Raw genomic sequence first — 15155 nt, 5'->3', positions numbered from 1 at the left:
CAGACACAGAGGCAGGCAAAAACATTATCGCTTTGCCTTTTAAAGGCATGCAATAATACATAGACAAATGATACTATGGACAGACCTGAGTGCTGGGTAAGGAAGGTGGAAGTCTCGGTTCTTTTTACAGCTACTGCAGCGACCCCCATCACAAGCAGGGCAGGGCGAGCGACCATCATTTTGCCTTCACCCGCCTGATAAAACAAATTGGCCTAGAACAGAAACTTATATTTTAATGTGTGTAATGAACACGCCATTCACTATCAATTAACCCTTCCAATGCGATGACCACTTGGCCCCATTAAATGATTTTTTGTTCAACATGGATGTCTTCCTGGCTGATACTGTGACCTTATGCTCCCCCTCCCCCTTCCCCTCCATCGCAAAAAAAAAGAAAATCGAATACCTATACCTTCGACAGTATCAGTTTTCACCTGTGTGTGTGTGTATGTGTGTGTGTGGGGGGGGGTGTTCTTACCTAATTGTACCTAATTGTATCTTTACAGGAATGAGTCAAGCTCGTACTGTCCCGTGTCTTAAACCAAAAATTATCGTACATATCCTTAAATTTGTGAATTGTTTTGGCACACACTATTTCATTCGGTAGTGCATTCCATTAATCAATTGCTCTGTTTGGGAAACTGAATTTCCTTACGTCTTTATCACCTCTCTTCTTATGCAATTTTTTGCAGTGTCCTCTTGCTGATGCTTCTCCATATGTTAAGTAATCATTTATGTCTATTTTCTCCTTTCCTGATATGCGTTTATATAGCATTATCATGTCACCTCTTTTCCTTCTCTCCTGTATTGTTGGTAGATTCAGTTTATTTAGTCTTTCTTCGTAGCTTAGGTCCCTTAAGCTTGGTATCCATCTTGTAGCGGCCCTTTGAACTTTTTCAATCTTATCCATGTGCTTTTTGAGATGAGGACTCCAGACTACTGATGCATATTCCAGGGTTGGTCTAATGAATGATGTTATTATCCTTCTTAGCATGTTTTCATTTATGTATGTGAATGGTATTCTCATATTTTTAAGCAGTGTATACATGTTCCGTACCTTCTCGCTGATGTGGTCAGCCGGAGATAGTCTGTTATTGATAATCACACCTAGGTCTTTCTCTCTTTCTGATGTGTATAGGGTTTTATTTCCTAACTTATAATCCCAATCAGGTCTTTTTCCACTTTTACCAAACTTGATTACATGACACTTGTCCACACTGATTTCCATTTGCCATGTACTACTCCATTCATGAAGTTTATTTAATTCTTCTTGTAGCTCTTTACAAGAGTCTGTGTTAGTAATTCTCCTTTGTATTTTTGCATCATCTGCAAAGATATTCAGATAACTCTCATTTCCAGTGTTACTGTTTATATCATTTATATACACTAAAAAGATGATTGGTGCCAGCACTGAACCCTGTGGTACTCCACTAGTCACTTCTTTCCATGATGAGTAGTTTCCTCTTAGTACTGTCCTCATTTCTCTTTTTATGAGAAAGTCTTGCATCCAACAAAACAGTTTACCTCGAATTCCTCCTTGATGGTACAGTTTCCATAAAAGTCTTTGGTGTGGTACTGTGTCAAAAGCTTTCTTGAAATCTAAATAGATACTATCCACCCATCCTTCCCTTTCCTGTATTGTGTTTGTTACTCTGTCATAGTAGCTCAACAGATTAGTAACACATGATTTTCCTTTTCTGAAACCAAACTGTCTTTCTGTTATCGTACTGTGTTCTTCTAGATGATTTACCCAAGCTTTTCTTATAAGTTTTTCTAATACCTTGCTTACAACACTGGTCAGTGATACTGGTCGGTAGTTGAGTGGATTTTGTCTATTTCCTTTCTTGAATAAGGGGACAATATTTGCTTTTTTCCAAATATCAGGTAGTTTACCTTGACTCAAGGATTTCTTGAAAATTAAAAATAATGGTTTACTTAACTCCTTTGCACATTCTCGTAATACCCAACATGAAATTTCATCAGGACCACTTGCTTTTCCTCTGTCTAATCTACTTAACTCCTCCTGTATTACTTTTTCTGCTATTTCTATATCTGGTAGTATGTGTGGACATGCGTGTTCCACATAGTCCCTCTCAAAATTTTTTTCTTTGTAAAAACTAATTGGAAATTCTTATTTAGTGCTTCACAAATATCTTTCTCTTGTGTATAAGTGATTCCCTCGTCCGTAATGAATTGTATTATATCTTTTACTTTAGTTTTGCTTCTGATATAGCTGTAAAACAGCTTTGGTTGATCACTACTTTTATTTATTATATCCTCCTCAAACTGTTTTTGGGCTTCCCTCCTTATTCTTGTATAGTCCTTTCTTGCCTGTGTGTAATTATTATATGCCCTTTCACTATTGTGTCTTCTGTATCTATTCCACAACAAATCTCTTCTTTCTTTTGATTTTTTACATTCTGTATTGAACCATCTCTGTATTTTCTTATCTGCTTCTTTGTGCTGTGGGATGTACTTCTGGACTCCTACTTCATAAAATTCACAAAATTTTTTATATACAGCATTTAAATCTTGTCCTCGAAGCTCATTTTCCCAATCATCTTCTAAGAAATACTTCTTTAGGTCTTGATAATTTCCCTTTTTATTGTTTAGGCTCTTTTTGTAACTATCATTGCTGTTTACTATGTCATATGCTATCCTGAAGTTATAATTTAGTACTGCATGATCGCTTTTGCCGAGTGGAGGGTGATATATTAAACTGTTAATATCATTTTCTTGCCTTGTAAATATTAGATCTAGCACTGAAGGTAGATCAAGCCCTCTTTTTCTGGTGATTTCCCTCACATGTTGCGTTAAGAAAAACTCTTGTACGAGATCCAGGAGCTTTTGGTCCCAACAGCTTTCTTGGCTATTTATATCTAGAGTATTCCAATTTATATTTGTATTGAAGTCCCCAGTTAGTATAATTCTTTCCGATTTCTCTTCCATTTTATGTAGCAATGATCTTACACTCTGAATTGTACTCTCTGCCAGGTCCTCATATTCGTCTCTTTCCCATGTGTTTGATCTGGGTGGCATGTACAAATTGGCTACAATTACTTTACCTTCAGATGTGTCAATCTCTACTGCAATCAGTTCTACTTGTGATGGTATATCTAGTTTTATTTCCTTGACTTTTAGATTTTTCTTAGTTAATATTATAATTCCTCCTCCTTTTTTAAATATCTGTCTCTTCTCCATATATTGTATTCCTCTAAGTTTAGTATGTCATTTGATATCCTTGGTATTAATTTTGTTTCAGTTAGGCATATTATTTGTGGTTCATTTTCTCTGACATAATCATTCATCTCTAGTAATTTAGATACCATACCATCCACATTTGAGTACATCAACTTTATCATCTTGTTTATATACTTGTCATGACATGGTTCTACTACCTTCCTCCTTTTTCTTTCATCCTGTTTGTGTACCACTTTCGTACCTGCAATCCTATTACTTTGTAAAAAAATTTCTTCTTCTCCTCTTCTGATCTTCCCTCATTTTTTGTTTTTGCTTCCTCCCTTTTCTCTTTCAGTAATTCCAGTTCCTCTTGTGTTAGGCATCTTTTTATCCATACTTTTTTGAACTCCTCTTTTTCCTTAAGATTCTTTGCAGTTTTTAGTATCTCTTCCACAGTGTTTACACTCTGGAAAGTCACCTTTAGAGGTCTTGTCTTGCTTTTCTCGTATTTCCCTAACCTTTTGTGTTCCTCTATGTCTTTACTACAGATTTCCTCTGATACTTCTTTCAGTAAGCTCATTACATTTGCCATCTGTGTGTGTGTGTGTGTGTGTGTGTGTGTGTGTGTGTGTGTGTTTTAATAGATGTTCTGAAAAGGCTTCACTTAGGAGCCTTGTGGTGAAGGGTATTGAGTTTGACTACTGCAGTTCACAATCTAAAATGCTATATTTCTAGCCATGTACCTGTCCGTCTGTGTAGCGCAGCTGAAACTGGAAAATGATTGCGATGAAACTTGGCAGATCAGTTGTAGCTGGATTACAGATGGGTCTATTTCAGTTTCATGTCATTGAGGTTTTCTAAAAGGGTGCTTTGGCCCCTAATAATTGTCCCCATTGGGTTTATATTTTGCAGGACATGTCAGTTGGGGGTTGTCCTGCGTAGAGGCAGCTATTCGTCAGTTTCCTGCATTGGGAGGCGCGGCTGAAAACGGCCTTCATTTGAACAGTCAAATATCGCACAAATGATGCAAAAACTATCGTAAGTAAATGAATAGTTTTCAGCTTGTCAGGTGTGAGTGAAACAACTCCTGGTGTGCAAGGGAAATCATGAATTGTTGAAAATTAGTCATCTTTAACACAATTAGGACACTTAAAATTTAAATATAAGATTATAATTTTGCACTGTTGGCACAAGTGCTGTTTCACATTCGGATATGTAAACAGATTTCCCATACATTCAGCCATTCTGGTGCAACTGCGAGATGACTGAAACCCAACCCGTGTAGATGCAAAAGACTGAAATTCGAGGGTGATGCCAGAGAGCCTTCCGCATAGGGGGAGTGGGGAGGCCAATGGTAAGACTGGCAAAGTCAGAAGGGAGAGGTGAGAAGGTGGAGGAGGCTGGAATGCGGTAGTGGATGCAGGAACTGGGGGGTTAGGAGATCGCAACTAGTTGTCATAACAAGTATTTCATGTTGATTACAATGTCCTGATTTTGTTATGGTAGTCACGCCCTGGAAAATAATGTAAACTTTTGCTCATATACCATGTTAATAATTCTTGCAATAGACATCAAGGTATTCTTGATCAGTGATTATATGTTGACCAATGAGCAAACTACTGCAACAACACCGGAAGTAACAAGAAAAGAATTTTAAATGTGCTGTGAAAAAATGACCTTAATATCCTTGCATACATACTTATGTAAACTTTATTAGCAATGGTATATAACCCGCCCCATCTTGACTGATTTTCCTCCACTGACTCCCCTCAATCCTAAGCAATTTTGGAAAAAAAAAAAAATGGGGGGCTCAATCCTCCACTTTTGGTGAGAAACGTCGAAAATTCATAGAGAATCGCTCACCTGAGGTTTAAGATACTGGACACAGGTAGCAGTATCCCTTACCTTACTGGGTTTTCTATCAGACTGGCTCCAAAGAAAACGAGTTCTATGGGAGGGTAACTATTCCACACCACTCATAAACGGTATTTGTTTATTTATTTGGTACGAATCTATTTGTAGTACGAGAGTATATTGGTTTTCACACAGTAATATAAGCAATATAAGCATTGTTTCACTCACCAAACACATTAACATACCTGACCTTTTTTGAAGACATTACCTGATCATCATTTCTGATTGATTCTTCCTCTAATGCTACATAAATTTTGTCCTCCACATTGTCATTGATTAGGGAATCACTCTGGCCTTGCATTTCGTACCATGGCACGATATGTCTTTACTGGCCAGGTTATTGGTAACAGGTGAATTGCCGAGACAATGATGTGCGGGGGAGGGGGGAGGTCGTGTGGAGGAAGGCATTGTCCCTGCCTGGCATCTTGGAGAGGAAGGTGTCCTGTGTATATGTACCAAAAATCATGCGCAAAATTTGAAAAATGTGCAAATGACAGACCTTGCAATTGATGTGTATTTATATATGTCAGTGGGAGTCACAATGACAAAAGAGTTCTCAACCAGTATTAGATGCCTATGTTATACTAGAGGATGCCAGCCATGTTAGCATCTGGCTTCATGGTGGGAATGATCACCAGTGGGTACACGCTGTCACGAGTTGGCGCAATTTTCTATCTAAATAAACTCGTGACACTGAACTTTGTGGGAAACTGCCAATTCTAGTGAATTCCTAATAAGTATCACTTAGTCAACCGCCACGCATTCACCCAATCGGGAGTGTTTTCATAACATTTTTCACTGTTTCAAATGTGATCGTCCTTGTGTGCGACATCAGCACCTCCGCTGAGTGAATTATTATGGGCGTGTTTCGCTCACTTCTAGCCGTTACCAGTTAGCGGCTGGCCTCAGCCCTCGCCCTGCTTGTTTGAATTCAGTAAGGATTGAAGACCCGTGACCAGGTCGTTCTTCAGCGGGTTCCTGAAATCTCCACCTAGCGCGAATCGGCGAGAGGTTCAGCATGGCAGCGTCCTTCCTCAGCAACAACGCCCAGTTTCTGCTTAGCCCACTTTACTGACCATCATTTTCATTTCGTTTTTCCTAGGCTTAAGAGTTTAGCTTTTGAGTGAGCGAGTGAGTGTGTTCTCCTTATTTTTGAATTCATTTTGAAACATGTAACGTAAATTTGTTTCATTCTAATTATTAAATTTTCAGTTCTTTTCTTTGAGCTTAATGTAAACTCCCTTCCCCAGAAAACAACTAACTAAAAAAACAAACATAAAGCCTCGGACAAGGACTGACCAAACGATGACGACCAAGGACCGGACAAAGGACATGGTTATTGGAACGTGGAATGTAAGGGAAGCGAATGATGAGGTGAAAGAGAGAGAGATTGTCCAGGTGCTTGAGGGTGTGAAAGTGGATGTATGTGGAATAACTGAAACAAAATGGGGAGGAGAAAGTGTGAGAGAATGGGAGTATGGATGGGGTATATGTGCAGGAGTACGTGAGAATGAGAGGGCAAAGGAAGGAGTATGTATAGTTGTGCGTAAAAGATGGAAGAAGAGCATAAGACAGTATGGATCAGTTGGGTCAAGGATTGTGTGGGTAAATTTGAAAGTTGGAATACAAATGTGGGCGATTGTGTGTGTGTATGCACCAACGTAAGATCGTGCTAGAAGAGTGAGAGAAGAGTTCTGGACAAATGTAGAAGTGTGCATGGAAAAGTTTGGAAGGAATGAGAGAGTGTTTTTGATTGGTGATATGAATGGTAAAGTTGGGAATGTGAAGGTGGATGGAATAGTTGGTGAGTGGGGTGTGCCTGCTGAGATAGATGAGAATGGCAGTGCATTAGTGAACATTTGTGCTGGGAGGGGGTTGGTGATAGCCAATACCCTCTTCAGGCATAAAATGATCCACAGGTATACATGGCGAGTGATGAGAAGGGTGGGTGGTGAACTGAATGAAAGGAAGGCAATGATTGATTATGTGTGTGTGGATGAAAGGATGCGAAGATGTGTAATGGATGCAAGAGCTTATAGAGGTTGGGGGAGTGGACTTTCTGACCACTACTTGGTGGTGGCCAGAATTAGGATTCAAGTAAGATGGAGGAATAGAAGAAGGGAAAGACGAGAGGAAGGAGTAGTTGCAAGGAGAGTGGAAATGTTACAAGATGATGAGAAAAAGGAAGAGTATAAGAGAGAAGTGGAGGAATGATTGGGCAAATATGAATTGGAGCAGATGGGAGACGTGGAAGGTGTGTGTAGGATATTTACGGAAGAAGTATGTGCAGCATGTGATGTGGTATGTGGAAGGAAGAGAAGACGGAGGGGGGTGCAAGGAACAGCGTGGTGGACTGAAGAGGTGAGAGAGGCTGTGGCACAAAAGAAGAAAGCATACAATGAATGGATGAGAAATAGGGGCGTGGAAGAAGTTGAGAGGTGGAAGAGAGAGTTATATGTAGAAAGAAAGACAGAGGTGAAAAGATTAGTAAAAGAGAGTAAGAAGAAAGTGGATGAGGAATTTGGAAGGAATTTGAGTGTAAAGTGGAGGGACTGTAAGAAAATGTTATGGAAAGAGGTGAAAAGAGTAAGACAGGGTGGAAGTGAAGTTAGCAGGGGAGTGAAAGATAAAAATGGTAGATTACTAGTGGAGAAGGGAGAAAAAGTGAGCAGATGGAGAGAACACTTTAAGGAATTGTTCAACATAGAGGATGGAAGTAATGCGAGTATAAGTGGCTGGGGAATGGCTGGGAGAAGGAGGGAGGTGAGAAGACAGGAAGAAATCAGTAGGATAGAAGTTGTGGAAGCAATGAAGAAAGTTAAATCGGGGAAAGCCCCAGGAATTGATGGAGTGTGTGGTGAAATGCTGAAGCATGGAGGAGAGATAGTAGTAGAATGGATGTGGAAGATGTGCAGATTGACCTGGGAGGAAGGTAGAGTCCCAGAGGATTGGAAGTCAGGTATAATTATTCCCTTGTACAAAGAAAAAGGGGAAAAAGAAGTGTGTGGTAATCATTGGGGCATTTGTCTTCTTAGTATAATAGGAAAAGTGTATGGTAGGATACTTATTGACAGAGTTAGAGAAAGAACAGAGAAATTAGTTGGAGAAGAACAGGGAGGCTTTAGGAAGGGAAGGGGTTGTGTAGATCAGATATTCATTCTTAGATCTTCAGTGGAAAAGTTTCTAGAGAAGGGAAAGAAGTTGTATGCAGCTTTCATGGATTTGGAGGAAGCATATGACAGGGTGGATAGACAAGGATTGTGGAGTGTTAAGAATATATGGAGTAGATGGGAAGTTGTTGAATGCTGTGAAGAGTATGTACGATGGTGCGAAGGCTGCAGTGCGTGTGGATGGTGAACTAAGTGAATTTTTCTCTTTGAAAGTTGGGTTGAAACAGGGATGTGTCATGTCTCCATGGTTGTTCAATCTGTACATGGATGGGGTAATAAAAGAGGTACAAGGTAGGGTAGTGGATGTTGGAGTGGCCCTAGTGAGAGAGGATAGTGTTTGGAAACTCCCTGTACTGTTGTTTGCAGATGATACTGAGTTGTTGAGTGAAGACGAAGAGGAGCTGCAAGGCTTGGTGGATGAGTTTGGGAGAGTGTGTAAGAAACGGAATCTAAAGGAAGAGTAAAGTGATGGTCTTTGAGAGAGGTGAAGTCAGTGAATGTACAGTGAGGTTGGATGGTGAGGAATTGGAAAATGTGAGTACGTTTAAGTACTTGGGTAGTGTGATGAGTAAGGATGGAGGTTTAGAGGGTGAAGTGCTTGAAAGGGTACAGCAGGGAAGAAAGGTTGCTGGTTCTTTGAAAGCAGTGATAAGAAACAGGGAAGTGAGCATGGAAGTGAAAAAGTTACTACATGACAGTACTGTGATACCAGCTCTAACGTATGGAAGTGAAGCTTGGACGTTGTTGGAAGGACTCAAGTCAAGAGCAAGAGCAGTGGAAATGAGTTATTTAAGAGGAGCCTGTGGAGTCACATGGGGAGACAGGCTGACGAATGAGGATATAAAGGAGCATTGTGGTGTGGATGTGGATGTGATAGGAAGCGTTATGAGGAACACACTGAGGTGGTTTGGCCATGTGGAGAGGATGGAGGGTGAAAGACTGACGAAGAGAGTGTATGTGAGTGAGGTGGAGGGGGGAAGAGGGAGGGGGAGGGAGGCCGAGGATGAAATGGAGGGATGGGGTGGAGAGGTATATGAGAGAGGGGGGTGTAAGTTGGGAGCAGGGGAGTGAAATGGCGGGGGACAGGGCGACTTGGAGGCGATTTGTTTGTGGCCACCCCAAACGGGATTGAGGCATCTGGCAATAGATAGATAGATTATTCATAACTGGTACTTAGGCCAGTCCTTTTGCATTAAGCTTAAAATCCGTTGTGCAACCAGGAGTTAATGCAGCAGCAAGAACCTGTTTATCATTAATAGCATTAGTTATTGATTGTCAGGGGTGGAGTCACTTTCTCCAGAGGCCAACAGTACTAATAAACAGCACGTGTGAGTAATTAGTCTCTGCTGTGTACTGTTGAGAAAGGTTATAAATTCTCGTTCTTAGAGAATCGGCGAAGTAAGCCGGCATAAAGTAAACATTGCATCCTTGTTCTCAAGTATTATTGAATATTATTCTTTAATATTGATTACTCTTCAAAAACCCCGTGACACACTCAATTATAGTAAGACCACATCCTTATCATCCCACACACAATCAATACATACAGCAGGCTATATATTCTTTCAACTGATAAAGAGAATAATTCCTGGTATAGACTGTAACGCCACCCTTTCATCCCCGCAATCCTCCACTCTGCTCCACAGAGGCACACCATGCATTGGGTTCCAGCACAAACCCTAGGCTCACATTCTTCTCAGTTAAGGGAGTTCTCTAACACCTCTCCCTAACCGATTCATTTTTGGATATGGCTGGTTAATATTCTTTTGAACGTTCTTTATGCAGAGTATTGTTATATTTGAATGATTTCAATAACACATAAGAGTATGGCAAGGTGTAATAAGCAAAATAAATCGGTTTAGAAGAGGTGTTAAGGAGCTTCCTTAATCGACAAGAATACTGGCCTTGGTCAAGGAAGGGCATGAAATGCATTGCATGTACAAATAAGTGACCTTCTGTGGTCAGTCTGTGTTAATGACCCGTGCAGTCATAAAAGGAATAATTTTGTCTCGTTATAAACTATGCCTAATGGTCTACCTAACAGTTATTAAGGACACTGAATAAACCAGAGACTGTTGGCGCTAATTGGTATGTTTGATGGTTATACCAAGGTTTACCCTAACATGGTTTATGCAGCCAACACATATCACTATGTAGATGATCCGTTGCCACAAGTAACCATGTTGGCTGGGAGAGAGACACAGGCTACAACTTGAATTATTTTCTCTAACATTTCTGGCCCTGACGATGGGTTGTCTGTAGCAAAAAAAAAAAAAAAATAGTGAAGGGACTACAGACGGTTGCTTCTCACACCTTCATTACGAGGTGTCTTTAGGCACAATTAAATCGTCTGGAAGTTGTACTGAATGCGTTAATAATGAATATACAGTATATATTATTTTGATGTCATTTACTTAAGTGAGATAGGATGCTGCAAGAGAACCTAGCTCCTTCCCCCCCAAAAAAAGACAACAACATGTGTAAAATCCGACAATAATATAAATGTTTATTGATATGTTTTCACCAATGTATGAGAGAGATGAAAGGAAATGTTATTCACCTCTTTCGCCCATATTTTCGTCGATTGTGGAGGCCCCTTACACCTCTTTCTTGGTGACTTATTTTGGGATATGGCTGGTTAACCTGCCCCATCGCGACCAATTTTCCACCACTGACTCCCCCAAATCCTGACCAATTTTGGAAAAAAAAATTATTGGCTCAAACCTCCGCTTTTGGTGAGAAACATAAAAAATTCATAGAGAAATCGCTCACCTGAGGTTTGAAATACTGAATACAGGTAGCAGTACCCATTATCTTACTGGGTTTTCTATTAGGCTGGCTCCAAAGAAAACAAGTTCTATGGGAGGGTAACTATTCCACACCACTCATAAACGGTATTTATTTATTTATTTGGTACTAATTTATTTGTAGTACGAGAGTATATTGGTTTTCACACAGTAATATAGGCAATACAAGCATTGTTTCACTCACCAAACACATCAATATACCTGACCTTTTTAGGCGACATTACCTGCTCATCATTTCTGACTGTTTCTTCTTTTAATGCTACGTAAACTTTGTCCTCCACATCGTCATCGATTGGGGAATCACTCTGGCCTTGAATTTCGTACTATGGCACGACATGTCTTTATTGGCCAGGACACTGGTAACAGGTGAATTACCAAGACAATGGCTTGCGGGAGGGGAGGTCATGTGGGATAAGGCATTGTCCCTGCCTGGCATCTTGTAGAGAAAGGTGTCCCGTGTATACGTACCAAAAATCATGCGCGAAATTTGAAAAATGTGCAAATGACAGACCTTGCAATTGCAGCACGTTTATATATGTCAGCAGGACTCAGTGACAAAAGTTCGGACGTATATATACGTCAACGGGACGCGGCAGGTTAATATCATTTTTACATTATTTATGTGTAGTACAGCGATATCCAAAGGATTTATGTAACACAGAGGAGGACATTAATTTGTAATAAGTTAAATATATCGCCAGGAAAAAGATGTAATGGATCATCGGCCAATGACGAGAATACTGGCCTATATTTGAGTTCATTTACCTGATGCATGTAAGCCATTGATCCAGGATCCATTCAAAACAAAAGAATAACTACGAAGATTCTTGTATTTCTTTCACTGCTAACCAAATGAACATAGGTAAATTAGAGCAAATTTTACATACATTTTGGTAGAAATACTAGATATGGAGGATTTGGTGTAGGCCTGCAGGATCCTTCCTCACCCCAAATCAGGGTAGGAAAGAGGCAGGATGATGATGATGATTATGATGATGATGATGATGATGATGATGATGGATATGAAAATTTCAGTCAGTCTGCATAAGTTCATTCATCTTAATATGATGCAGATTTTTTTTTTTTTTTTTCATAGTGCAACTTATTTCACATAGCTCAATGGCAGCAAAAGACAACACTAAGGCTCTACATTTTCCATAAAACGTTTTCATGACTGGTGTCATATTCCAGTGTTAATCTTTAACCCGCCCCATCCCGACCACTTTTCCACCACTGACTACCCCCAATCCCGACCATTTTAGAATTTTTTTTTTTTGGCTCAAACCTTCACTTTTGGTGAGAAACATCGAAAATTCATAGAGAAATTGCTCACCTGAGGTTTAAAATACTCGATACAGGTAGGAGAACCTCCATACCTTACTGGGTTTTCTGTCAGGCTGGCACCAAAGAAAACGAGTTCTATGGGAGGATAACTATTTCACACCACTCATAAACGGTATTTATTTATTTACTTGGTACGAATTTATATGTAGTACGAGAGTATATTGGTTTTCAAGCAGTAATATAGGCATTATAAGTATTGTTTCACTCACTAATACCTGACCTTTTTTTGCCACATTACCTGATCATCATTTCTAACTGTTTCTTCCTCTAATGCTATGTAAAGTTTGTCCTCCACATTGTCATTGATTGGGGAATCACTCTGGCCCTGAATTTCGTACCGTGGCATGACATGGCTATACTGGCCAGGTCACTGATAACAGGTGGATTGCTGAGACAATGGCATGCAGGGGGGGGGGAGGAGGTCATGCTGGGTAAGGCATTGTCCCTGCCTGGCATCTTGTAGAGGAAGGTGTCACGTGTATATGTACCAAAAATCAATCGCGAAAATTGAAAATTGTGCAAATTAGGGACCTTGCAATTTTTTTGCATTTATGTACGTCGACGGGATTGGCAGTGACAAAACGTGTGGACGTTAAAGAACGTCGACGGGACGCCGCAGGTTAATCACAAGGCAGTATTCAGAACAGAGAGAAATGGCATTTTTAAACCAAGTTAAAGTGAAGAGTGTAGTACCATTTAAAATCATAATTATCTTGGATTTTCCTGTAATTATTATCAGTGATCAAATTATTTGTAGCACTATACACACTTATTGTCTTGGCTTTAATATAGTTCAAGAGCGGCAGTGTTTTTTCACGCTACGTTACGTGCAAATTATATTGCTGAAAACCATCATATGAAATCACTGGTAAAAGCATCAAGAGTGTGTAGGGAAATCATCAACATTAAAATCCGGACCTGCCACCTTAACGAGACTTTTCTCTGTTTACACACACGAAGGTAAATTGAAGGATGAACTGGTAAGGAAAATATCCTTAATCTTACAGAACGTTTTTCACACACACAGCCTTCCACTGTCACACTCTTCCATATTACAACTGAACAAAGGAGAAACAGCTTAAAGATAATTTACACTAAACTAGCAGTCCTAGCAGATCTTACAAAAGACGAAAGGATCCAGCTGCTTGAACCCCTCACTTTTAGTCACCTCACATGATATGTTGGGAATATGTGGGTAGTTTTGTATTTTCCCTATCCACGACATAGTGATGGATCCACTTCTCACACCCACTGACCGTAGTGGAGCCCGAGTAAAAAAATATACGGTTTTCAAACACACACCACACCACCCTGGATCCTATCTATCTATTCTATATACCTAGGCTGCTTCCCCCAAGGAAAGGGAGGTAGCCGAGACAGGACGACACACTCCCCATTTACTCATCCATTCAAACACATTCATTCGCATCTTAGCCCCAAAGGGGAGAACGGACAGATCCTCACCGCACCACACTGCACAAGGGTCAACTGCGCAATGCAATCAGTGACATCCGCAGCAGGGCCCGACAGCAGAGCTGGTTTACCCCTGCCACATCATAACAGACTCATCCCCTTACCCGCACCTGACCTGAAATAGCTGATCAGACCAAATGCGGGAGAATATCTCTGGATCCAGGGAAGTTATAACTAAAGCCCGTATGCTCATCGATTAAGGAAGCTCCCTAACACCTTTTTTTAAACGATTTAATCTGCTTACTATTACTTTCATCATGCGTTTCATGTAGATCCTCACTTTACATAAACAGCGTAGAAAAGTATATTAACCACCTTCATCAAAGAATAAATAGCTAAAGAAAAGGTGCTAGAGAATTTCCTTAATCGACGAGTAAACGCACCTAAGACTCGATGGTGTGGTGGAGACGGAGTGCACATTTAAATATGTGTGTCTGTGAAGCAATGACTGGCTGTGGCAATTATTAGACCCAAAGGCTGAAGTTCTTTTCTCAGTGAATATACGTCTACTTCTGCCCATCTTGACCGGCTTTAGGCAAAACTGTAGCTTCTTCACGAGTACAGTTATGGTATGCAGATATATTTCTCTCATTTCATCCATTTGATTGTGAAATGAAGGCTTAGTGTCGGGATGGGTTATTGTCTCACTTGGGTAGGAAGGACTGGATCGGGATACACAAGCGCACTTAAGATCAGTTCCGCGTCATAACCCAGGTTTTGATATGCAGGAAGGACAAAGAGACCATAGAATCCTCTCTGTCTTGTTCTAACTTCATAAATAAATAAAAGTTAAGAGACGAAAATTAGAGCAAGTAATAACTCTTTTCTGCATGTGGATCAAGAAAAAGTGGGGCAAATCTTTCCTTGTCTTGACTACTTATTCCTGTAAAAGAATATGCAAGTTACGACAGTGAATCAGCCGTAAATATGTCTGAAAATCCTACTCCTGGGTCTAAAAAATATTGGAGCTGAGGAAAGTGTGGCCATATCAATTTCGTGGTGTAAAGTGTACCAGTCCTCGGGGAACTTGGCTTACGTGGCTTGACGTGACAGTTTTTTGTAAATGAGGTTTGATCCTGCCATTGATGAGTTCAGCGGTAGATGGTGGACACGGTGGCTCCCGTCTTGAAAGAGATATACCGCACTGACACCACACCCAGCCACATCAACACGAGCAACATGCGATCACCCAATAAAAAAGCTGCTACTGGACAATCTTCGCTTCATTGTGATACTCTGCCAGACAAAAATTTAGAAAGTGCGGTAA

This window comes from Coenobita brevimanus, chromosome 25 (genome assembly GCF_032717465.1).
Source record: "Coenobita brevimanus isolate Jiangsu-jjx chromosome 25, ASM3271746v2, whole genome shotgun sequence".
Taxonomy (NCBI): Eukaryota; Metazoa; Arthropoda; class Malacostraca; order Decapoda; family Coenobitidae; genus Coenobita; species Coenobita brevimanus.
The sequence above is the reverse complement of the archived record's forward strand: the minus strand, read 5'-3'. Positions refer to the sequence as shown.